General features: G+C 45.2%; 1 protein-coding gene and 1 long non-coding RNA gene across 13 annotated transcripts in view; both read left to right on the top strand.

Moving 5' to 3' along the window:
* The window catches only part of LOC132021936 (uncharacterized), a 59,512-nt gene extending 45,485 nt beyond the window's left edge, over nucleotides 1-14,027 (top strand). The window contains exon 4 of the long non-coding RNA XR_009405472.1: nucleotides 13,876-14,027. This is a non-coding gene — a long non-coding RNA (uncharacterized LOC132021936). The remainder of the gene's footprint in view (nucleotides 1-13,875) is intronic.
* The window catches only part of PTPRT (protein tyrosine phosphatase receptor type T), a 1,054,416-nt gene that overhangs the window by 89,063 nt on the left and 938,935 nt on the right, over nucleotides 1-26,418 (top strand). The window lies entirely within an intron of this gene.

Genomic DNA, 26,418 nt, shown 5'->3' with positions numbered 1-26,418 from the left:
GTTCACTAAAGGTTCTCAGTACTTGGATAACATGGTCCTGCTTGTACTTACTGTAATGTCAGTGGGCTTTGTGAAGGGGGAGGGCTGAACACCTCTCTTCAGCTGGCCTTCATAAATTATTCATTGTCATGATTCAAAACCCTACAGATGGATGGTAGCGCTACCTGGTTCTTGGATGTCTAGTTTTTCCCCTGATTTTTCTCCTCTCAAACCATGAGGAACATCTTTATGAAACTTTAAAACCATTCACTATGACTTCTTTGGGACTGATGGTCAGAGTGGAATACGGATAAATGTAGTTGGCCGGAGAGAAGTTGACATCCTCACTGGACCACTCACCTGCTGGTCTTTTTGAGCAAGTTGCTCAGCATCTCTGATCTTTATTTTCCTTCTCTACTGGTTGGGGATAAGGATAGTCTACCTCCTGGGATTGGTTGAATGGATTAAAGTCAATAATGAAAGTAACACATATTTCATGGTATTTGCTTTCAATTAATATCTGCTTTATTATGCATTATTTCATTCTGGCCGCAGGGAGGGATTATTAACTCTATGGATGAGGAAAACCAGATTTAGAGAATTTGTCACTTTCCCAAGCTACTGTTCTCTTCTTGCATATGAGCAAGAGATTGGTTCTAGAATCCGGACTGCTTCAGGATGAGGTGTTCTTTCCCTAGATAGTGGGAGTTCTAGAACCAAACTGGTATTCGGAGGTGAAAATTTTGTCAGAGCTGTTTGAAAGTTGCCCCCCCCACCGGACTCACTGTACAAAACTATGCCCCGAGCCCATGGGGATGAGCATAGCGGCATGGGCCTGGGTGGGTTGAGTGGAGTGAATGCCTGGTTTGAACACCTTCAGGTGTTCAGGCTTAGTCTTCAGGCTTTGTCTGGGTGAGCTTGCTAGGGAGTCAGTGGATGGTGGAAGGGCCTGAGTTAAAGGACCAAGAGGAGAAATTTGAACCCAGCACCACCTCCACTCAGATTCTGGGTTTTCTGCTTGGTTGCCTAGGATGTGAATCAGGCGTTCTGATGAGCTTGGTGTGGTCACTGGGGAGAGGGGGGCCCTCAGTAAATACTTGGAGCCTATGCAGGTGTAGGAATGTGCACACAATGATGGAAATGAGGATTATAGAATGAAATCTCGCAGTGGTGGGTGGTGAGGGGAAGCGCCTGGCTGTCTCTGCTGGGAGCCTCAGCCCCCAGCTTTCTGGTAACCTGGGAAGGGGACCCAAGGGAACAATCTGACCACTGTCCTCCTATTTCTGCCTCACTTAGCAGAATACTTGCTGCCCTTTAAGAGTAACTTTAGGCTCCTGATGACACATTCAAAAAGAACTGCCTTTGCTCCGAGCTCTGTGGAAGTTCCACTTTTGGAAATGTTTCAGAACCAGTTTTAAACCCCCCCCGCACACACACACGCAAACACACAAAATAAATTAAAAAAAAAATTTTTTTTTCTTTAAAGGAATTTGCCCAGTAGGATTGTTTTATTTGGGAACTAAAATAGCATTATCCAAGTTGACCAGTCGGTCATTTCGCTGTTCAGGTGAGTTTACCCAGTGCGTTTTGGGTCCCTGCAGTGTTGGAGTCACTGAGGTCCATAGGGCCAGAATTTGTGTCCTTGAACAAAAGCTCAGGGCTTAGAGCTTTGCTCTTTGAAAGTATTGCCCTACTCTCGACATATGAAGATTTGTCCCACTTTTAATATTCAGAGAAGGTAGGAGGTTGTACAGAGGGCCCCTGAAAATGCATTTCACACCTTAGGAACAGTGACAGAGGACTTGGTGTGAGGCCGTCCGTACCCATGTGGATGTTCCAGCTCAAATTCAGCTGAAAAACAGAATCATTGCAACAACACAGAGAGCTCTGAAAAGATGATACTAAGTGAAAAAAGCCAGACTCAAAAAACTAAATACTGTCCTCCACTTATGGGATGTTCTGGAAAATGTGCAATGTTGGGAACAGAAGTTAGATTTTTGGGTTGCTTGGGACTAGGGGAAATGGGAAGAGGTTTACCATAAAGGGAATGAAGGAATTTTGGGGAGATGATGAACACATTCCCTGTCTTGATTGTAATGATTACATGGATTATGTAAAGTTGTCAAAATTTAGAGAACTGTGTACTGATACAGGGTGAATTTTGCTTTATGCTATAAACCTGGAATAAATTAGAGCAAAGTCAGTGACATTCTTTAATGGGGACATCTCCTATACCCAGTTCTGGTGTATACCCACATTTACTATTCGAGGAGCAATTCTTTTTAGCTTGCAACCAGGAGGATTAGTAATCTCTAAGCCTGCTGGGTTTTATTGAATAACTTTGTATGGATGTGACAACCTAAAGTCTGTGGTCCTTATTCACAAATTTAGAAGTGTTTCCAGGCATTCTGAATCCTCAAAGGAAGATTATGTTCAGAATAGTTTTAAGGTTGAATGTACTTTATTATTTTTTTGGTCTTTTGAAAATTAGTAATTCACGCTTGGTGGCTTGGCTGACTCCCTATTACCGAGTGCAAATTATTCATCAGGCCAAAAAACACAGTCCCCTCTAGTTGAAGGTTTTACTTTGGCTCTTGACGTTAAAGTCATTTACAAAATTCGTCAGCAAGGTATGGTCTTTAGCATAAAATGGTAGCATATGATGTTAAGTCATTCTTTGGTCACAGGTTACATTCTTAAAAGGTTGTAGAGCTTGCAAGTGGCCTGTCCTAATGAGAATACAAACGACGCTGGTGGTTCTTCCGGGCTTGCCTCATTTTGGACAAGTTGAATTAGAGCGCCCCTGCCTGGTTGCATGTGGAATTGCAGTCGCCGAAGGCATTCATTCCTAGCAGGGCAGGCTGGGTACTGGCGCCTGCAGGGGGACAAGGCAGTTGGTGGTGATGGGGAATGAAGAGCAGGGAAGAAGCACTTGAGAGGGTACCTGGGTGCAAGGAGGGGGAGCTTTGCCTTTGGTCTTGCCTCTCCGATGCTTGTCTCTGGCCATTGTGCAATTCCTGGATCTCTGAGTTAACTGACACCCCAAACTCACCAGTGACTCTACCTGGAAACCTCTTTCATCTTGTGGCTAGAAAGAGAAAGATTGCTTTTCTAAACTCTCCTTGGCCCTCTCTTTGTTCCTTAGGATCCTCCGTGCCCCGTACTTTGAAAGGTGCTTGGTTATTATTAGATTGTAAACTCAAGGCCGTGGAGGAAAACGCATTTCGCAGAGGAAAAAGGAAAGCTTTTCGCAGAGTTGGTGCTTAGTTAATGCTTGATGGATGAATTCAAGATCTCTAGTTGATGGGCTGAGACATAGCATTTACACTTCGTGTGTGATGAGACAGCCTTTGTGATCTCTAGCTAACAGAGCGACTTGAAGACCTCGTGTCTTGTAGAGGCCAAATGTGGGATGGGGTGAGCCTGGGTAAGCACAGGGTGCATGTCACGGAATGAGGTGTCTCTGAGTAGCCGAGGGTCCCCGAGTCGGCAAAGAAAGGATCGTGGGAGGGACAGCTGTTCATTCAGGCCTCTTAGCTGACTGGAGAGAGGGCCTGGACGCCCTACAGTTCTCTGGAGCTTAACAAAACTAACAGCTACTCTGCAAGTTAATCCGGAGGTGGCATGGAAACGTTGGTATCTCATCGCCAGTGTCGGGGAATGCGTGTATGTAGGAAAAACGAGGTTATATTAGCTGTAAAACACTTATTAAAGTTAATTTTTTTATTATAAAAGTAACTGCCTGTTCCTTATTGAGACGAAAGCTACAGGAAGGTGGATAGGAGAAACACCCCTAACCCTGTCATCCAGAGGCAATAATGTTTATCATTTTGGTCTATTTCCTTCTAGATGTTTTTGCCCCCCCCCCCACCCCCCCAACTCCTTCTCTTCACTGGGAGATCATGGGACATAGACGTAATTTTCATATACTTTAAGTGCCTGTTTTTTCTAACTATAAAAATAATAAATGTACCCATAGAATGAGTGTAATAAAGACAAAATAGCAAGTGTTGGCAGGGTTGTGGAGAACCTAGAACCCTCCTACGTGGATGGTGGGCATCTGAAATGGTACAGCCACTTTGGAAGAAGAAGCCTGGCAGTTTCTTGCAGAAGTTCGACATAAATTTGTCCTGTAACCCAGCAATTCCACTCCCGAGTACCTCCCCAGGAGAAAGGAGGTCTGTGTTCACAGAAAGACTTCGATGAAAATGTTCACAGGGACGTGATTAAGAAAAGTCAAAAAATAGGAACCAGGCACATGTCCAGAAACTGGGATATGGATAAACAAAATGTGACCCATCCTTCTCCTGCAGTTGTCCACAGCCGTAAAACACGTACCGCAGGAGGGATGGGCCTCAAGGACCTGATGCTAAGTGAAAGAAGCCAGGCAGAAAAAAACCACCTCTTGGGCGATTACATTTATGTGAAATGTCCAGAAAACAGCAAATTAGTGGATACAGACTGCAAATCGGTGGCTGTCTGGGCTGGAGGTGTGAGAACAAGGGTTGACAGCAAAGAGGCATGAGGGGTCTCTCGGGGTGATGGGAATGTTTGCAAGTGGAGTGTGGTGACGGGGGTGCCACTGGAAACATAGTCCTCACCAGTGAATCACACTTAAAATTGGTGAATTTTATGGTATGTAAATTACACCTTAGATCAAGCTGTTAAAACAAGAATATTCATAGAAGCACGATTCTGAATCATCCTACCAAAAAACAATAAGTGAACAGAAGAATTCTGGGTCTAATCAATGTGCCAAACAAAGTATGGTCTGCTGGCCTCTTTCTTTGCCCAAGGTTTTGGATATGTCAGGAACAGCAGTGGCAGGGGACCCATCACCAATCTGGAACTGAATTTCCAGACGATGCCAACGTGAAGAAAGGTGGGCATGAGTATATGTGGAAGGCCAGAGCTAGGGGCAGGCAGTGCATGTGTCTTAATGGTGGGGGAGGACGTGTTCCTGGATAATCTTTACTAAGAGGAGAAAAGGATGAATATGGATCTTTTTAAGTTAGGGACAACCAAGAAAATTATATAGTTCCAACTACCCGTAGGAAAAAACCAGGGAAAATTGGATTGATTTAGCAAGAGATAAGAAAATAGGAAGAAAAAGCTCTGCAAATCGAAAACACAAAAAGGGACGAAGAAATCAATCCCCCAGAATCATTGATTACAGTATAAACAGGTTAATCTCACTGATTAAGACATGGGGACTCCAAACGGAGTTGCAAAAAAAGATCCAGCAACCTCTGGTTTTAAAGAGAATGACATAAAAGCACAGGGCCAGGTTGAAAATAAAGAGAGAAAAATGGCATTCCAGGAAAATAACCAAAATAACACTTGGCTCATGGTTTCAGTAGCAGATGAACTAGAATTTAAGGTGAACAACATGAAAGAGATGAAAAAAATGATGATTTATTCTGGAAGTGCCACAATATTCCAAGAAAATGTAATACTCATGAACAAATATAACCTATAGGACAGCTTTAAGCTATATAAAGAAATCATTGTCAGTTTTATAGTAATACATAGATAAATCTACCGTTGTAGGTAGAGATTTAAATGTACTCTTCTTGGAAACAGATTAGACCAAAAATAAGCAGGAGTATAAAAGATTTGGATAACATGACTAATAAGCTTGTACCCAGAAAATACAAAATGCCTATTTTGGGGGCACACATGGAATTTTTGCAAAAGTGGATCACATTCTAGACCAGAAGGTCCCTGGGTTGTAAGAATTGACGACATTCTAACCACATTCTCTGACCCAGTGAAATCAGAAGGATTGAAATAGTGAAATGGGTAGAAATCCATAAAAGAGGGCTGGAGAAAGTAACAATGATTCACAAAGCCAAATATTTTTCCAAAAGAATTAGAAAAATGGACAAGTCCCTGGTGAGTCTCATCAAAGATAAAAAGAGGAAGTTGCATATAAGATACAGATGCAGAAGCATCTTTGCTGTGGTAGGTGAATTGGTTATACACTGTACATAAATGTGAAATCCCTTATGAAATGAATAGATGGATGGAAAAAAGAGATTTCAGAGTTGGCTACCTGATTAATGGTGGAAAAAAAAAAAAAACTAGAACAGTGGCTGCTGAAGAAATTGGCACAGCTTTGAGAACTTTTCCCCTTCCCCAAATCCTAAGGCCTACCCAATTTAATATGAATAGATAGTCCCTGCATTGTGTATATTGTTCCAGAGACACAACAAGGGGAGAGCTGCTCTTGTTATCTGAAGCAGTCAATACTGATATCAAAACTAAAGATGGTACCAGAGAAAGGAACTTCCAAGTCTGTTTCAGTTAAAATCTAAAATACAACGTTAACGTTCTAAGTCTAACATCCTATTAAAGAAAATATGTGGTTGGATTTATTCCTGGAGGACAAGATAGTACAGCAGGGTAAGAGTAGTTACTCTAATAAGCTTCCTTATGCAACAGGGGTTTATTTCTTGCTCACAATATGGTGCAGTGGTTGGCAGGTGGCCATGGGTGGGTGACTCATGGACCGAGGCACCCTCCATCCTATGGTTCAACCATGACTAAGGAAGGCCCTGGAGTCCCAGGAGAGCGTGTGGAGAGTATCTGCCTGCTTTAGGACCGTGTTAGGTCTGCAAGGCATAGGGCATTTCTCTTGATGCAAGCGAGTTGCATGGCCATACTTAATGCTGCTAAGTGTTGTTCAGAGTGGGGCAGCTCCCTTCCAGCAACAGTGCTGTGCTATGGAAGGAACAGCACTGAGTTCTTTGATGGAAGCTAATGTTGTGTTGGTTCACAACCCTCTCAGGGGCTTCCCAGGTGTAATGTGAAACCAGACCCTGTACTCAGAGGGCACGGAGAGACCAAAGAAAGAGGTGGCCACTCCAGGTTAGAAGGTGGCAGTTTTAATAAGAGCCAAAGGAGCTGACCTGTGAGGCTCGTCTTGGGCAGCAGCAAGATGAATGGACCCCTGCACCACCAAATCTAAAAAAAGTTTATAAATAGGCCCTACCTGGGCCCAGTCCCATATACCATTCAGGTGTTTTCACCCCCACATCACCATCTCAAGGCTGTGCCCTTGGAACGGTCTCTGGGAGTGGGAAAGGCAAGTAGAACCCACATTCTTCTTCTTTTCTTCTTCTTCTTTTTTTTTTTTTAAAGATTTTATTTATCTAACAGAGGGAGACACTTCGAGAGAGGGAACACAAGCAGGGGAGCAGCAGAGGGAGAGTTTGGAGAAGCAGGCTTCCTGCTGAGCAGAGAGCCCGATGTGGGGCTCGATCCCAGGGCCCTGGGATTATGACCTGAATCGAAGGCAGATGCTTAATGACTAAGTCACCCAGGTGCCCCTAGAACCTACATTCTAAGGACAGGAGAGGGGCTGGGGAGAATGGGTGCCCAGGTGCAGCTTACAGGTCAATTGGTGGTCATTTCTTTCTTTTTTTTTAAATCTCCAGTAGTTTGCTATAGATTTTTTTTTTAACTTTTTATTTAAATTCAGTGAACATATAGTGTAGTATTAATTTCAGGGAAGAATTTAGTGATTCATCAGTTGGATATCACACCCAGTGTTCATTCCATCACAGTCCCTCCTTAATGCCCACCACCCAGTTACCCCATCCACCTACCCGCGTCCCTTCCAGCAACCCCCAGTTTGTTTCCTAGAGTTCGGAGTCTCTTATGGTTTGCCTTCCTCTCTGGTTTCATCTTATTTTATTTTTCCTTCCCTTCTTCTCTGTCCATCTGTTTTGTTTCTTAAATTCTATGTGTAAGTGAAATCCTCTCATAGTGTCTTTCTCTGACTTATTTCAGAGAAAGCATAATGTCCTCTAGCTCCATCCATGTCCTTGCAAATGGGAAGATTTTATTCTTTTTGATGGCAGAGTAATATTCCACTGTAGCTATCTGTATGCACACCACACATGCACACACATATGTGCACCGCATCTTCTTTATCCATCATCTGTCAGTGGACATCTGGGCTCTTTACATAGTTTGGCTATTGTGGACTTTGCTGCTATAAACATTGGGGTACAGGTTCCTTTTCGGTTACTATGTTTATATCATTTGGGTAAATACCTAGTAGTGCCATTGCTGGGTTGTAGGGTAGCTCTATTTTTAACTTTTTGAGGAACCTCCGTGCTGTTTGACTGCACCAGATTGCATTCCCACCAACATGTAGGAGGGTTCCCCTTTCTCTGCATTCTCACCAACATTTGTTGTTTCCTGAGTTGTTAATTTTAGACATTCTGACCCATGTGAGGTGGTATCTCATTGTGATTTTGATCTGTATTTTCCTGATGCTGGGTGATGTTGAGCACTTTTTCATGTGTCTGTTGGCCATCTGGATGTCCTCTTTGCAGAAGAGCCTGTTCATGTCTTCTGCCCACTTCTTGACCGGATTTTTTGTTTTTCAGGTGTTAAGCTCTTCAGACTTTGGATATAGCCCTTTATCTGAGAAATCTTTTTTCCCAGTGGTCTGCTACAGATAGAATCTGAGAAAACCTATTGGTAGAAATCATTGCATTAACATTAAAGGAAAATAACTATATGATGATCTCAAAGTATGTAGAAAAGGTATCTGTTTATGACGAAAGCCCAGAGACAGATAGGGACAGATGGCATACATTCATCTCTTGCTGAGTTACACTACAATGACACCCCCCACATGTCAGTGGTTTATGACAACAGAGGTTGATTTCCTATTCGTGTTACGTGTAGGCCGTAGGCTGGCTGTGCGTCTGCTGTCATTCCGGAATGCAGGCTGGAGGAACAGCCGCTTTCTGGAATGTGGTGATCCAGGAGCAGAGGGGAAGGAGCTGTAGAAGCCCCTACGGTTGCAGGTGTCACCTCGGATGTGGCTGGCATATGCTGCCTCCTTTCATAGTCCATTGGCCAAAGAAAGTCTTACGGTCAAGCCTGATGCCATGTGATAGGATCTATTGTTTGCCCAAAGGAAGAGGCCCAGTGGAGATAGGCTTGGTAGAGAGGGGCAGCAAATAACTGGGAATAATAATACAGTCTTTATAGGAAGGCATGCCTTTAGTCTGATAAAGGCTTTCCCCCAAAAGCCTGTGGCAAACATTGTTTAATAGATAAATTTTAGAAGTATTATTTTCCAGGGTTAGAAAGAAGTGGGGTGCCTGGGTGACTCAGCCAGTTAAGCGGCTGCCTTCAGCTCTGGTCATGATCCCAGGGTCTTGGGATCAAGCCCAGCTTCGGGCTTCCCGCCTCTGCCTGATGCTCCCTCTTTGCGTGCGTGTGCTCGCTCTCTTGTCAGTAAAATAAATAAAATAAAATCTTAAAAAAGATACCCATGATTATTGCTGTTACATACGAAATGTTTAGGGTGATACAGTAAAACAAGTAAAAAGAACGTCCTAAGGATTAGGAAAGACAAATTGCCATTTTTTTTTTTTTGCATGTAATACCACTTATTTGAAGAAAAGGGAATTACCAGACCTACTACTAGTAGTGAGGAGTTTCGTAAGTTTGTCAGATAATATGAACATACAAATAAGAGGTCTTCCTCTGTACTAGAATAATAAATTAAGAATGCAGTAGAAGAAATCATTCACAATAACAACAACTTCACAACATTTCCAAAGGTGGTGGGTCAGACACATCTCACCATTTGCGTGGAAAGAAACCTTCTCGTTAGTATCTATTTAAAGCAAAAGAACAGAAGATGTGGGGATTTGTCCTTTTCTCTGTATTTTGAGGGTTGCCTCTTAGAATTGATTGGTTAGACCTGCTACTGAACAGCATAGTCCACGGCTTCCCAAGTCTGCTGCGTTCATTAGAAACTTCTAGTGTGAATAAAACCCTACTTTCTCTGCATTAATTGAATGATTACTTTGTGCCAGCCATTGGGAAAACAGGAGTAAGGTTTGGATTTCTAGGGGCTCCCAGTTCAAGGGGTGAGGCAGGAGTATCCTGCGGCTTAGCAGGATGGGTTCTAGACTCCCTGTGGTGGAGTGGGGGAGGGGAAGAAAAGGCGGTAGAGACCGGATATGGGCAGTTGTGCTTAAGAAGGGACTCTTCATTTCCCGGGGAGATCTGTGCGAAGCATACAGAAATGGCACAAAGTGAAAAATGGGCCCAGAACGGAAGCGCACAGCACTCTGCCGTGATGGAAATACGATGTGGGGGAAGCTTAGTGACATGTGTATTTATGTGTGTCTGGTGTGAGCAGCAGGATGGCGGGAGAGCCGCCAGCGAGAAGAGCAGCTTTCCTTCGATCATTTGGAAGCATAGTTTATTTCCTGATTGTTGGCTCTGCCTTTTCTCTGCCACTCAAACTTTATTGGGAAATGGATTCTCTTGCCAAAGGAGTGTGATTAATACTGCAACTGGTTGTGGGCTTAACAACAGATTGATGGTTATATTTTTAAAGGGGCAGCCTGCTCACGGTCTGTGTCCGCGGGGTACGTCGCGTTCATCATCCCTAAGTGGGAGAGGCCTGCGGAAGTTAGAGTTTCATTCCTTTTTCACGTGGCGTTTGTTGTTCACCGGCCACCTTATTAGTTGTTTGATTTTGGAGAGTGCATAATGTGCTTGGAGCCGGAGCCATCATACCCAGTTTGGGGTCTGTAGCAATGTGTGGAAATAAGGCCGGCCCAGTTTTCTGGGAGCTAGAAATGCAATGGGATATGAGCAACCGCGACTGCCTACCTGCCCGCCCAAGCTGGGCGTCGGGCCTGTCCTCCATCTTCACGGGTTCCCAGGCTCATTTACTCAGGGCCTCCAGAGACGTCTGTTTCAGGGAGGCTGGCTCCCTGATCACGTCCCCGAGATGCTGGTGCTAAAACCAGCTGCTGTTCTTACTAATTCATAAAAACAGATACAACTGAAGTTTTCTAAAGTTTTTAATTCATTCATCCATTTTCTTTTCCCAGTAAGACTATTGAGCACTTGCAAGAAGGTTAATGTAAGCTAGAAAAGTGGTTTAGCCACGTAATTAGGTCAGAGGATGGGGGTTGAGCAGTGTGAGAAGAGGGCATAGTGAGGACCTGGGTGCAGCGGTCTCCTGCCTCCTATGTATTCTCAACTGGGTAGGTTTTTCAGCCTGGGAAGAGCAGGGACCCATCCACAGAGTCAGGAGGACGGAGAACCCTTCCGTGTACTTGGCCCTGGGCATGTACTTGGGAATGATCGGGAGAGGCCATTGGAGCAGGTGTGTTGTAGGTGGCAGTGCATGGGCTGAGCCTGGCCTCTTCTCCTAGAGTTGGTACTCAAGACTTCGCGATGTCTTCTGGACCCTCTCTTAGCTTGAGCAAGGGGCTCCCTCTTGCACATTTAAGGGGTTTAGCCGAAGTGGGTATTGCAAGCAGTATCTGGGGGCTATCTACACCACCAGGTCCAAGTGACCTAGAGCATCCGTGTCGACAGCCTCTGGGGGCCATGCGGCACTGTGAGTGAGGATGTGGGCTCTGTCATTGCTCCTTGGGGTGAGGTTTGTCCTGAGCTGTGCAGCTGCTTTCCTGAATGACAAGTGGCGCAAAGAGGAAAGCCTGTCTTCTTGTTGAGAAGATTGAGATAATGCATATATAGCATTCGGTACCGCTTCCCAGAGTAAGCATTTTGTACTGTTGCTTGAGATTGCTCTCATTATTTCTCCTTTTGTTCATTACCTAAATGTTTGATCAAGTCACACTGAACCTTACCATTAATTGAGCAGCTATGAAATCAGAAGGTTGGGCTGGCTTACGTTGGCCCTCAAAGTCCTGTTTGGCATTTTGAATCTCAGCCCCTCCCCCCCGTGAAGGCTGTGGCTTGGAGAGGAGGAGAGAGGAAGGGATGGTGTTTAGAAATGTTTAGGAGGTGAGGTCATGGAGACTCCAGTGATGTGGGAGGTGAGGGAAAGGAGTTAGAGCTGTCCCCAGGACCTGTACCTTGGGTGACCAGCCCGAGGGGACTCCCATTGTGGAGTGGAGGAGTACAGTGGGTAAGAGGTGGTGGTGATGGGCGCCGTGTATTTTTTCTCCTTTTCATCTCTTCCTAGGTGGGTTGCTCAGGAGTTCTGGGATTGGGAATGTATTCCTTGGGATCCTTTTTGTGGGGGGCGGGACAGACCTGAGAAGACTTTTGAGGATATTTTTTCTCCTCTTCAATTAAGAACCACATACCTATACTAAAAGGTCAGCTGAAGACCACACCAGAGTAAAAAGCAGGCTCATTCGCATTCTTTCCCGAGAGTGTTTTTGTTTCCGTTTAACTTAGTTTGTATTTAAAATCAAGAAAAATGAGATAAAAAATCCTATGAAAGATGTCACATGGTAACATTTTAATTTCATGTTGTGCATAGTTTAGGAGACTTATGGTATCCCAGATGACTCAGAGAATGTATGCGAGATTCCAGGACTTTGGGCAGCAGACCCTCGAATCACAAGGAAATTGGGAAGATCGGGTTTTTTCTTGGAAAAACAGGAGGGAAAGGTGTGCATGGGGGAAAAAAAAAGGCATTTGCTGATTTCCCCACCCAGTAGGAGAAAGAATTCAGTTCTGTTGTGGTGACCATTAGGTTAAAATAATAATAATAATAATAACCCAATCTTATCCTTTTCCAATTGAAATAGTGAAAATTATTTTTAAATAGGGGGTTTATGTCCCCGACTGACAAGAATGTTTAGGAAATTTGCTGAAGGACCGATGAAATTCAGCCTCTGGTCAGAGGTTCTTCAGCTCTGTCATAGATGGGATTCTGCAGCTCTGGTGAGTGATAAACGGGTTTCAACCCTTTGAGACCTGGGGATTCACATTTCCTGCTTTGAAAGTGAGCATTAAACTCTCAGTACTGCTTTCTACAGACAAAGGTTTGCAAAATTCTAACTGTGCGCACACCTGTTCCCATAGCCGTTTTGGTTCTGCACATTTATTTTTCTTTCACTTTCAAAGACGTGCTTTCTGCTGCAGATTTGACTTGCTACTGGGTGTTCCTTGGGTCCAGGCAGACTTAGCCCACCCCATGGCTGTATAGGAGTCAGGGGAATGGTCCAAAGTGCCTAACCAAAGTCAGGGAGGATCGATTCTGCTTTTCCCTCTGAATTGAGATGTCCATGTGAGATCAGAATAATTTCCAGTTGGGCAGCACATTTTACCTGGGAGGCTGCAGGGCATAGCCACACAGGATCCCAGCTCCATCACAGACGCAAGAACCTGTGGGACAGAACCTGACAAATATTTATCAGAGCGTAGCCTGGCTGCATAATGAATCTCAGAAGAAACGTGACCGGCCGTTCGGCTTCTGCTCGTGTGCGTTGCCTTCCCAACATCTGGCTGTGCGTCTGGGCAGGAGAGCCCTTTTTGTGTTACTAGATAGATCAGAGGAGATGGAGGGAGCCGTGTGCACTTGAAATGATGCCCTCTGAGGATACCTTCTAAAATGTGTGTTCTTTCAGCTTAGAGATGCTCACACTTTGGTGAGGAATCCCAGGAGGGCTCCTACTTCTTAAAACTTTCTTTTAATTAGGCAGCGCTCTTATGATACTGATGCATCTCTGTAGTTTAGTGCTAAAAAGCAGGACAATGGCCTGGAGAAAAAACACTATCATGGAGGGCTGGGTGTTTATCTTCTGCAGCCCTGCCGAGAGCTCTCCCCAGAGGCTCAGCCTTGGGAATGAGCCTGAGATAAAGCTCTGGGAAGGGGCAGGGTGGGATGTGTACTTTCAGAGTTGAAGTCAGCACATCCTTTCTGGAGAGCCTTGGCTCTGGGCTGCACCTTGGTAGCCAGGGTGTATCGCTTCCAAAATGTGGCAGAAGAAAAGGATGCTGCTCTTTGATTTTCTAAGGGCTTTGACATCCTGCGGTCTGACCCATGGCCCCACATACTTAGTCACTGGATGATGTGATTATATGGAAATCTAGAATTTCCAGCTCCAGTTAGAAATCTAGTCCAATCCTCTCATTTTACAGGTGAGGAACTAAGATCTGGAAAGTTCCAAGAGTGACTTCACTGCTGTTCTGGGGGAGGAGAGAAAGAGGACTGACTTTAGGACCAGATCTAGGCTCCGCCTCTGAGCAGATGTGTGACGTTGAGCAAGAACCTGAATAAAAGTTTGAACCAATGCACAGGCTTCCTGGTGTTCTGCCGGGGGTGATGTGTGAGCGCGTGTCCAGTGTCCTTTCCTTCCTCCCGAGCTGAGTCGAATGATGAACATATGGAACTTGGGAAGGCCAGTGCACAGACTGCCAACGAACAGGCGGGCTTCGTTTTCCCTGCTCTTAATGATTCAGATTGTTGGAGATCCAAACCATAGGGAAGCATATTTTTTCCTCTGAAAAAGAACATATGGTCATTAAGAGATATTAGAAAAGTTTGTTTAGTTTTTGCTCTTATTTAACAGTCGAATATCAAGCAGTAGCTTAAGTGTGTGTTGATAGGATTTTTATTAAAGGGATTGGTTAAGTCGATTATTTTACAGTCCTCCACTATACAGTTTCTCAGCTCCCCTCCCTTTTTATTAATGATTGCCCCCTCAAGGAGTCTTTAGGACATTTTTTCCCCTAATTGCCATTATCCCATAAAATTTTAATACCCCAGATAAGCTGAATGTTTATACATTTGTGCTTTATACATAAAAAGAGTAAGATAGTCTGCACCCCCGTCCCTCCCCAAGATCTGAGAGCCCAGCAGGGGCGAAGGCAGCCTCGCCAAGTTCTTATTCTCCCTGGGACAAGAGACCCATACAAACAGTTTTGAATAATACAGGGAAATGTTACACTAAGTGGAGGAAATGAGAGGAATGGACACAAAGTATGATCTACAGTATAATGTACCTTGTATATTCAATATAAAAAAATGGAAGTGTTTGCCATCACTAGGTAGTTCATTTTTTTCCCCATCATACTATTCTGCATTTCCCCCTGCTTTTTCTGCAGTGGACACGGCTTCTCTTTACAACAAGACCACTATTATTTGCAAAGTAAGCAAGTGCTATTTGCTCCTGCCCTCTCTGTGGACTTGAAAGGACCTTCGTTGGTGGCAGAAAGGCTGCCTGAAACAGAAGGCAGTGGGCTGTTGCCTTTTTGAACACACAGATGGTCTTTTATTCCTCTTGACTTCTTCAAATCCGCTTCTGCCTTGATCTTATGGTAGGGGACCACACCTGGACCATTTTTTGAGCTTGGTGGAAACTTAAAAGGATGTGGGCTTAAGAAGATACAAATTCCAGAATTAAGTACTAATTAAGTTCTTGGACACAAATCACTTCACACACTCCACTTAGAGGATTTGTGTAATTGACTGAGGAAATAGTTTGAAGGGGAAGAGCATTTCTTTTCATTAGTGTTCAAATGAAGTGCAAATTATAGAACTTGGGCTCCATATTTCCTAAAGATAGAAGCTTTGGAGAAAGGAAGAAAAATTAGGAACGGAACTTAGTTTAAAATCAGAAACAAATGCAGTTTGGGGAAAAAAGTTTGGACAATTTTCTACATGGATAATTTGAGAGCAGCCAGCTAGTGCTGGGTTGGAAATGACTTCTTTTTTATTTCCTGAGCTCAGGTTTGCAGCCGGATTTTATTTTGTGTTTGTTTTATTTCATGTGCAGTTTGATAAAAAAGTGTCTCTAGGCTAGGGAGACTGCATGAGTATCTGGACCATGTGTCAGAGGCCTGCAAACCTACTTGGAGGGATTATTTGTTAAGTGAGTAGAGATGGCACCTGCGCTCAGGTGGGCAAGATCAAATTACAGGGTTATTAATCTGCAGGTTTCAGGATTGAGGATCACGACCAGGTGACTCTGCAGCTAATCTCTCTAGCATATTACATCCTTGCATGATGAGAGCCAATGCATCACTATAATGTCTATGAGGTCATTATGTTAATTAGTTGCAGGGATTGTTTCTTGGGCTCTGAATTGCATGAATCTTGCTTCTGAGTCTCAGAAATGTTGGCCAATTTCAACAGAGTTGGCGCCGTTCATCTTAACTCTGTTGCAATAGACGAGGGCCAGCTGTGTTCCAGGCTGTGAGGACACAGAGATGAGAAAGGCAAGCCCTGATCTCGGGGCACTTACAGTCTGGAGAACTGGAGCCGATGTCCAGACCAGTCCATGAGGACCGGGCCAGGATGTGTGAGCTAGGCTGGGTGTAAACCAGGGGAACCCATGGGATTGGTTTCAGTGGGGGCAGCAGTCCTTCTTCGTCAAGCTGATTGCTTCCCTATGGGAAATAAGCAGCTTCCAAGAGGAGCTAGGAAGAGAGGTTTGTATGTTGGTTTTGTAATTTGAACTTTCTTGTTATGGGTGGGTTCTCTGGAGGCAGAACTGGAATTGGGAGCCTGTGTGAAAGTACATCATTCCACCGCAGGAGGACTTGGGTTGTGGTTCTCCGACTGAACCACACTTAACAGTTACCCCGGTGGCTGGTTTGTTGAAACACCGCTTCCTGGGCTCTATTCGCAGTGTTTAGGGAATTCAGAAAGTCTGCCCTGGGGCTTGAGATTGGCATATGGAACTGGGTTCCCAGGAGAAGCCCATGTCATCCGTGGTGTGGGGACCCGTCTTTGGGAGGCACTGCTTTGAGGAGCAGGGAGGGAAAGGAAGTCAGACTGTCAGGGGAGGGACCTAAGCAAGAATGTGGCCTTGGTTGGGGTCCAGGTTCAGCCGGAACCCAAAGGGAGGGTCTGTAGCACCAACTGCACCACATTGGCCCCACCTTGAGGCAAGGCAGGGAGGGAGGGCTCCTGTCCCTTGTACTCCCTTGTGTTCATGCGTCACTGGCCACTGCTCTGTGGCGGAGACAGGTGGCCGTGGATTGGTGGAGGGCAATTCTGTAGAGAGGACAGCTGCAAGTGACTCGCTCTGGGCAACAGTCGCTTTGGGGGGCTGTCCACCAGAAGCAATCACGACGTCTTTCAGGTTTGAAGGGTTGGGAGCAGGTTCACACACTAAAAGCAAGAACAAAACCCACAAAGGACTGAGGCAGGGCCGTTAAAATCCACCTGTGGGCCAAATCTGGCTCAGAGGCTGCCTGTTTGTCACTTCTGAGCTACAGGTTTTGCTAAAACCTTCTCTGAGAAGGCCTATGCATGGGTTGCTGGATTTCTTCCGAATAGTTACCTGGAGATCACTCGGTGTGCTCGCCTTAGGAGCCCCCAGGCCTCTGGTGAGCTTGGTTCTTCAGACCATTTTCCATGGCGATATAGGATGCTTTTTCCAACATATATTGTATAAATCACAGGGAGGCTGTCCAGAGTCTCCCATTCTGGAGTAACCATTATGCAAGCTGTCATACATGACTAACCCATTATTACGGCCCCAGAAAAGCCGAGGGACTCCCACCTGATTTCTGGGGGAGCCCATTTCACACCTGAATAGCTCTTATTTTAAAAAGTCAGCCCGATACTCATTACACACTTGCCTTTGCTAAAAGACCTCCTACTGCTTTTTGCAAAGCATCCCCCTCCCCCCTCAACAAAGTCCCTTCCTTGTCATACCAGAAATAATGCTTGCTCCTCCATGGTGCTTACCTCTTTAGTTAATATTATAAAGGAGAGATCAAGGTTGAATAAATAGAATGTGGCTATATTATTTATTATAGCCTTTTTGGATTCCCACTTACGGTAATAATGGTACTCAAATTCATGCTGATTCTTAGGAATCAGTATGCTATTATACACCAAATGTCATCATTTTGCAGTTAATGTAATATCGTAGAGGATTTATTGCAGCAAATAGAAATAGAGCACTGGCCAGTCGGTAGCCACTGGTGCCACCATGACTGTTCCATATACCAGCTGCTGTGACGTGTTCACGGAGGGGCTCAGGGCACGTCGAGCATGACTCTACCTTGGGAGTGAGCTCAGCTTTGGACCTGGGGCCGTGGTTGGGGACAAGTATGTGTTGGAGGCAGGGAATGACAGAGGACCAGGGAGAACAGAGCTCCCAACTTTGGAGTCTTATTTCCTTTGGATGCTGAGCTACTTAGTCTCCATTTATTCTGTGCCTGGCCCCATGTATCTAGCAACCTCAGATGCTCAGAGGACAAGTCGAGAACCAGGAGGTAGATTTTGAACTCTCCTGCTACCTACAACTCCAGTGACTTTGCTCTAGTTCCTCTGTCATTCCTTCTCACCTGTCCTCTTCCTGATCTTCTGCTCGTCTCTTCTTTGATATTCTTTCTGGCTGTACTTAATCTCCCTGCCCTGTAAAACTAGGGATTCCCCATTGTACATGACTACTCTTTCTCCGTTCATCTCTCATGGCAATACCACCAGCTTAAGGACCAACCCTGCAACTCCGCGGCCTTGATTTTCCTCTTAAATCCCAGTTCAGCATCAAAACCTTCCTGTTATTATTCCCCCCAGGTGTCCCACAGGTGGACAAAATGAACAGGTGGCAAACTGAATGCCCCCTTTCCTAATTTGATTTTTCTCCTTTATTTTAAATTTTTGTTGATGGTGGCATTCTCCCCCAGATACCCAGGAGTAGTCCACGGACTTCCCTTTTTGTAAGCAGTGCTAGGTTCTTTCCTGAAGGTGTATCTCAGATGGTGTTGCTTCCCTGTTCCAAAATCCCCAGAGACTGACTCCTTAAAAAAATGATATAATTTTTGAGTTGTAAAAAAAATTTGTTGAGGGGCACCTGGGTGGCTCAGTGGGTTAAGCCTGTGCCTTCAGCTCAGGTCATGATCTCAGGGTCCTGGGATTGAGCCCCGCATTGGGCTCTCTGCTCAGTGGGGAGCCTACTTCCTCCTCTCTTTGCCTGCCTCTCCGCCTACTTATGATCTCTCTCTCTGTCAAATAGATAAATAAAATCTTTAAAAAAATTGTTGAGGTGAAATTCACAACCTAAAGTAACCATATTAAAGGGGGCTGTCCAGTATTTAGTACAGTCACAGTGCTCTACAACCACCACCTCTGTCTAGTTCCAGAACTAGAAGTTCCAGAACCCTGGAAGGAAACGCTGTTCCCGTTAAGCAGGTTCTCCCCACTCTTCCCTTCCCCCAGCCCCTGGCAACCACCATTCTCTCTTGTCTCTGAGAATTTGCGTCTTCTGGGTATGTCACATAAATGGAACTGTGTCTGGCTGCTTTTATTTAGCATAACGTGTTTGAAGTTCCCTCGTGTTATATAACATGTATCCATCAGTACTCGATTTCTTTCGGTGGCAGAGTAACACTCCTTTGTATGTGTATGCCACAATTTGTGTATCCGTGCATCCTTGGATGGACATCTGGGCTGGCTCCACGATTTGGCTGTTGTAACTAGTACTACTATGAACATGTGCGTATGAGTCTTTGCACAGAGACTGATTACTGCTGGACAGCTCAATTTTATGGCTTAAAAAAATATTTCTCTTGAGGACCAGATTAGTAAATATTTTAGGTTTTCCAGACCACAGAGTGTCTGTCACAACTCTGAACCCTGTCACTGTAGCACAAGGGTAGCCATAGGAACTGTGGAAACAAATGGGGTTGGCGGTGTTCCAATAAAACTTTATAAAAATATATGATGGGCCAGATTTGGTCCATGGGTCGCAGTTTTCTGACCTCTGCTGTAGAACCAAACGAAGCTCCTCTCCGTAGAATTCAGCATCTTTCCCGATGGTGCCTCTCTCCCTGACTTGCCCCTGCTCTTGCCATGTCCCACAGATGACATGGGGTAGAGGTGACCACAGGCGGGGTGAGGAGAGCGGGTGGTGGAAATTGGTGCTGTGTGGGTGAAGAAGAAAGAGGGAAGTATGACTTGGTTGGAGTAGGAAGGAGAGAAGCCAAAAATAACCCTGGGGCACAAACTCTGATCTCACAGCCTCTGTGCGCTCGAATGCGAGGTTGATAAATTCTTATGCATTGCGCCTGTCTGCCATCCTTCAGGCAAATCTTGGGCTTCCAACCTCTCAGATTTAGGCAACAGTGTGGACATATTCCCACACCACTGTTAGGGGAACACTTATCATTGGAAGACTTTCATGGAGCCTCTGCAGTGCTCTTGGGTTAATCTCGTTTTAAAAGACGGAAGAAGTTCATTGTCTGGAACATCCCCTCTGAAAGAGTTGTAATTCACAGAGCTTGCAGAGAAGTGCTCCTGCAGGTGACAGGAAGGCCTCCAGGGACAAATAAAGAAACATTTATGGATGAAAACGGAGCTGAGTCCTTCTTGCATGAGCAGGAAGCCATCTGGGTGACACAGACTGCGGTGGGTATGTGAATGCCTTCGTCCTTGTGCCTCACACGCACACCTGCCGTTTGCACATTTATGTAAGTTTGGAAGGAGAGACTTGAGAAGAACAAAATGCCAGAATGGGAAACTCGCTTTCCAGAAATCTTTTGTCTGAGAGAATACTCTGACTCGTCGCTGTTTTCTCTAAGGCCCACACTTGGGCAGATAGAGGGATACTCACGTGACGTGGTGGACCAGGAGCGACAGAATCAGGGAACAGGGCTCGAGTCCTGGCTTTCCTGCTGGCTGCATGGGCAGCTTGCAAATGGTCATCCCTCTCTGGACAGCTCTGCTGCCCCATCTGTCAAGTGAGATGTCTCCTACTCTGAGCCCTTTGGCCACCCGTGGAAGTAGGAGTCTGCTTGCCTCAATCAGCATGAATCTAGGAGGCAACACAAGCTTTTTCTTCCCTTAGGGCCTTCCTGGATCATCCCTTGCACACACAAATCTCCCATCTCAGGTACTTTGCTCCCAACTTGCGTGAGTTCCCACCTCACCTTGGCCTTAGGCTGGTATACATTATCCTGGTTTATTGTGCAAAGGTTAACGTTTCTCTTCTGCATAGTTCTAGGAGGTTTCATTTTTTCGACCAACAGATCTTTGAATCCAGTCCATGAAAACTGAGCAGGATGCTTTTGGGAGACATTTTCTGTCCCCACTAGGGGACATAGACCACTGTGTGATCACCAAAATCCATTTCTCCTTTCCTTCTGGGCCATAGTGAGGATACATTCCTAGACCTTCTTGTCGGATACAGGTATATACTGATTTCTGGTCAGTGGAATGTGGGTGACTATCGTAATGTGTGTGTATTTACCACTTTCAGGTGTGGCCTGTAAGTCGCTATCACACGTGTTTTTATTTCCTTCTCTTGACTGTAGAAGACTCTGGGGCTGTGGGGTTCGGTGGAACAATAGGAACCTGGATCCATAAATCTGCGTTGGACTGTTGCATGAATGCATAGACAATGTTCATGGTTTCAAGCCATCAGAGTGTTGAAATTATTTGGTATACCAGCTAGCCTATGCTGCCTCGTGTATCTACTCTGTGTAATGCAGAAGGGAAAGGCATAGTTTCTCCCTTTGGAGATGCTTCCAGTCTAGAGTGTAGCTCTTCAGAAGCATGGTATAGAGGAGAAAAAGTTTTGGCCATGGGCAGAAGGATCTTCTTCAACAGTGGGTCCAAGTCATGTCAGCATGAGAGGAAAGGGCAAATCTGGGAACTGAAGGGGCCAGGACGGTATATGCTCGCTTTCAGAACCATGCCTGAGTCTAGAAACAACCTCTTCTAGTTTCTCAACTGAGCTCTGGGCTTTTCCTGCCTATTGGACCTTGACACTTCCCATTAACCTTTTCTTTGGGAGACCGTGGAAAAAGCTGTACTGAGAACCTCATGATAAGCAGGTGGTGGGTAATTGAAGTGTTCCCGGCAGCAGCTAGAGACGTGTGGGCTTCCTGTTTGACACTAGCCTGTTCCCGTCAGCTCTTAACTTCTGGAAGACGTACTTGAACGTGATGGTTGTGGAACGGAAGGGATGAGGTCGCCCGTCAACGGTTCACAGCTTAAAGCAGGAGCTCTCAGGCTGACATACGGTGGGTTTTGATCAAGAAGTATTTATCCGGCATAAGCTAGATGTTGGTATCCCTTGGTTGCTTATCTAGCTGGAATCATTTAATGGAGGTTTTGAGGGGGTAACTATATAGAAGGAAGGTCTGTTAGGACAGGTGAACTCTTGCCCCAAACGGACTCAACATCTCAAGAGTCTGAATACAATAACAATTTGTTTCCTTCACCATGCCCTGTGCGGGTGACAGAGGAGCTGTGTTCCACAGTCATTCAGGTACATAGCTGTGCCTCACTGCCCAGCTCTGAGGGGTCCTGGGAAGTGTGGTCTCACTGGGTGCCCAGGAAAAGGAGGAAATGATGTGGGATGAACAGATAGCAATCTCTGCCCTAGAAGGGAAGTCATTTTTAAGAAAATTTGTTTGGGCCTCTTAAAATGCTGTTACTCATGATAAGATACCGGGAAAGGCAAATCATGAAACCATACTGCCATTAGCAAATTTTATTTCCTGAAAAGTCCAAGTGGGATAGTGCGCTAGTAAGTCTTTATTCCCAGAACCCTCTGGACTGTGAGGACCTGAGTTGGGCTGGGGGTGGAGTATAACACCTGGGAACTTGCAAAGCTTCCTCTGGGGTTCAAGAGTCCTGTTACAGTGGCCCTGCCTTCGTATTGTTTTTCTGGAGCCTTCTATAGGTCTTTAGAAGACCCTGGATTCCCCAGCTGTCATTATGGAATAATAGCTCTGAGGCATTTCTTCCAGAAGGGAGACCGCTCCTGACACTGGGTTAATCTGTCCTAAGACGAAGAGCACACTGGGAGGAAACCAGTAGACGTTGGCTCTTTGGCTGGCTAAAAATGGGATAGGGATGCTCTCCAGTGAAGGCGGTTAGAGACATTTACTGAAAGAGGGGTTGACTAGCACCTCTGCAGCTTCGAGCCCGGCACCGCGCGGCTCCTTTTCATGTGTTGCACCTGGAATCCCCATTACGGTTCAGTGTTCGGCAGCCTCCCGCCGAGAGTCTCGGTTATACGAAGAACCTGGAAACTTTCTCAGTCACCCTTGCTCAGGCTCCGGAGAAATGATGTGTAAGCCTAAATAGAACTGAACAGTTTGCTGCAGTTTTCTGAATGTGGAAGGAGATGACCAAAAAAGAGAGATGAGCTCACAGATTATAGTTCTAAACACTATCCAAACCAGATGGCTATAGATGGAAAATTTGCCATGATGACCCATGTCTTCTCTCTAGAGAAAGATATTCTTAGGAGAATACTAATACAAAGGGATTACAGAGTCCAGAAGTCTTTTTCCCCCTATAATGACCTTATTAGAGAAATTATACTCTGGATAACAATATAGTAGAAAGCTCCCCATGGAGTTACTTAGACTGAAAAATCTGATTTTTTTTTTTTTTTTTTAAAGAAAATGGTAACTGTCAGCATTGCCCGGGTTTGAATTAGTCCAAGATTCCATGGCCCATATTCATATATAAACATGAATTCTTTAATCTACATACATTTGGTATTCATCCTTGATTATCTCTCTAGCATAACATTAAAATGATTGCACGCCACCCAAGAGTGTGTGTTGGTTTCCAGTGAGATCTAATAGCAAGGAGCATTTAGCAGTTTGAGATCTGCCCAGCCAAGTGAGGTAGAGAATTGAAGGTGTTATTCAGATTATTATTTTTCATTATTATTAATTAACAGTAATAATAGAAGCTGCTATTCATTGAAGGCCTACTCTTTTCCCAGGTGTTTGGCATGTATTATCTCCAGCCCTGACAACAGCCTGAAACCAAGGCTCAAGCCCCCGGTCACCAGCCGGGAAGAGACAAAGCAAGATTCAAAGCAAGGGCTGTTGCTTCTGAGGGCTTTTTTCCTTTTTTTTGCATAAAAACACCAGCCATAGTCACATCCAGTAAAGTGCACACTTTGTATGTGCATAGTTTGAATTTTGGTGAACGTGTACGCCCATGTGACCACCCCCGGGTGTCAAGGTATAGAAATTTCCCTCCTGCCCCTTAGCAATCCTGCATCTCACCCACAGCCCCAGGCAAGCAATGACCTGATTAGGGTCACTGTAGATTAGATTGGTCTCTTCGAGAGTTTCTTTCTTTTTTTTTTTTTAAAGGTTTTATTTATTTATTTGACAGAGAGAGATCACAAGCAGGCAGAGAGGCAGGCAGAGAGAGAGGAGGAAGCAGGCTCCCGGCTGAGCAGAGAGCCCGATGCGGGGCTCGATCCCAGGACCCCGGGACCACGACCTGAGCCGAAGGCAGCGGCTTAACCCACTGAGCCACCCAGGCGCCCCATCTTCGAGAGTTTCACAGAGACACAGTCCTGTACTACTTGCTCTTTTGTGTTTATATCCTTTTGTTCAGCATCATGTTTTCTAAGCTTTACCTGGGTTGTTCTGTCTATCAGTTGTTTGTTCTTGCAGGGCTGCCCTATCAGGCTTTAAACTGAGCTCTTGTTCTGTATACATTGGGCAAGACTTGTTCTTCCCGAGTCCTGCCAGTTCCCTTACGGTGAAGGGTGGGACACTGGACGTGGAGATCAGATTTGCAGATGCGATTTCATGGGTCTGAAAAGACTAGGGTGAAGGGTACCTTAGTTCTGCAAGCTCATTCGTGAAATGGTGCTAATGACAGACTTCATGTATTTATTGTGAGGACTAGAGGAATGGAAGTGCACAGGCTCTGTAACGGTGAGGGGCACACCGGAAGTGCTCAGTAGATGGGAGCAGTAACGGCATTCCAGACTGAAGGCTCAAGATGGCGGCCACCACTTCCTAGGAGCAGGGCTGCCTGGAGCCCGTTCGTGGAATGGAGCATCCAAATACATCCTCAATAGATGACATCTGTTGGCTCATCTGGGCTCGAGAGAAGATTTTTGAGGAGTTGAGTGTGACGAGTTACCTTGAAGGTCTCGGAGATAGCTCATCTGGACGCAGAACGAGTTTGATGGTTAAGACCTCTGACCTCTGTCATGAGGGTGTGAGATGTCCTCCGCCTGGTCCCTTGAAAGGGAATGTCAGGGACTGGGATTCAGGGACAGAGGAGGCACGTTCAGAACTGTTGGTGCCATCCCAAGGTAGAATGGGTTGTTTGTGAAAGAGAAACAGTAGGAATATTCATTTTGATACACGCATTCCAGAAGCGTACAGGGAGCCCTTGGCAAGAACCACATGCTGCATCACGTGCTTCTATGGACTGCCTTCTCTCTCTCTCTCCTGCCCTTCTTTCCTAGCCATCTAATTACTAAGCTACCTAGCTATCTAGGATCTAGATATTTAGATCTTGCTTCATAATTAAAAATTTTTGACATAGAATTTACATACCATGAGTTTTGAGAAACAAAACCCACAACTTTACCAAGATACAAAATATTACCACTGCCCCAGAGCACATTCCCTTGTACTCTTTTCCACCTAGTCCTCCTCATAGGCAACCAGTAATCTGCTTTCTCACAGCTACATTTTGTCTCTTCTGGAGCATCGTGTGAATGGAATCAGACATTGTGTACTACGTTGTGTCTTGCTTCTGGGGAGAACATGGAAGCCCTTGTTAAGGGTTAAATGCATGGTGGGCATTAGTGCTGGCCACATTTGGAGTGAGTACTCGTTGAATCTTCACAATAACCTTGTGAAGTACGCAGAGCACCACCTGGCAGGCTAGTGGGAGTCAGGTCTGGAAGGGGCAGTGTACGTCATTTCCATTCCCTTTTCGTTGGCTAGAATACATTCTTGGAGCTGGACTCTGCTTCATGGTACTGGAGGGCCAGTGGTTGGAAGGATGGAAAAAGATGTAATTCCTGGTGGTCGCCCCATCCCAGAGGCAGCACTATGCCATTGAAGAGGGAAACCATACTTCTTTGTCGGGCAGCTATCTCTACCTCTGTCCCTAATTAGACTCCATCTCAGCTTAATAGCATCAACAGCAGCATAATGGTTGGGGATCCCAAGAGTTCAAGGTCTAGATCTGACACTTCTTGTTTGATTAAGGCAGGTCATTTGCCCGTTCTGCATCATTGTGAGTAAATTAGGTAACACCAAAGGCTCCCGTTTAACATTTTAATGGTTTCAAGTATTGTTCTTGGACACATCGAAAAAATCCGAGATCTTGGCTGAAGGTAGGTTCTGGAACTCTGGGCTAGTCTGTTAAGCCAACCACATACTGACTGCTAACCACTCATCTTTAACCCAGTAGCTGAGAGAAACATAAGAAATCCTGGGACCATACAGCACAACTGTTGGAAATAGGAATATTTTTTTGATAGCTTAGTCATGAGAACAGTAAATTCAGCTTCTGATAAATAATTTACTTGGAGGACTGGGAAGCTAGTCTCTCTGTTTCCGTCCAGCTTGCTGCTTGAGAGAGACAGACAATTCTGGGTAGGCCAGGAAGGAAAGAAAAATAGAATTTATCTTCTTCGGTTCTTGACTGCCCATCCTCTGTTCTTCTGCTCCCGTTTCAGAGAAAGCCACAGATCTCTGTTGGCTGGAGCAGTAAACGCGTAGCATTTCTAGTTGGCCTGTCTCCGCACAGCCCACGATCCACACAGCCCACGATCCACACAGCCCACCATCATCCGTAATGCTGCCCATGGGGGTCACAGGAGACACTAATGTTTCACTAATGTTAGTGAAAACGAGCAGCTGATACTGTTTGTATCTGGGTGACCGAGAAGGAAGAGAGAAGACCAAAAATGCCATCTCGGTAATGCCTTT

The sequence above is a fragment of the Mustela nigripes genome, chromosome 7 (genome assembly GCF_022355385.1).
Source record: "Mustela nigripes isolate SB6536 chromosome 7, MUSNIG.SB6536, whole genome shotgun sequence".
Taxonomy (NCBI): Eukaryota; Metazoa; Chordata; class Mammalia; order Carnivora; family Mustelidae; genus Mustela; species Mustela nigripes.
This window is presented reverse-complemented; position numbering and strand designations above follow the sequence as displayed.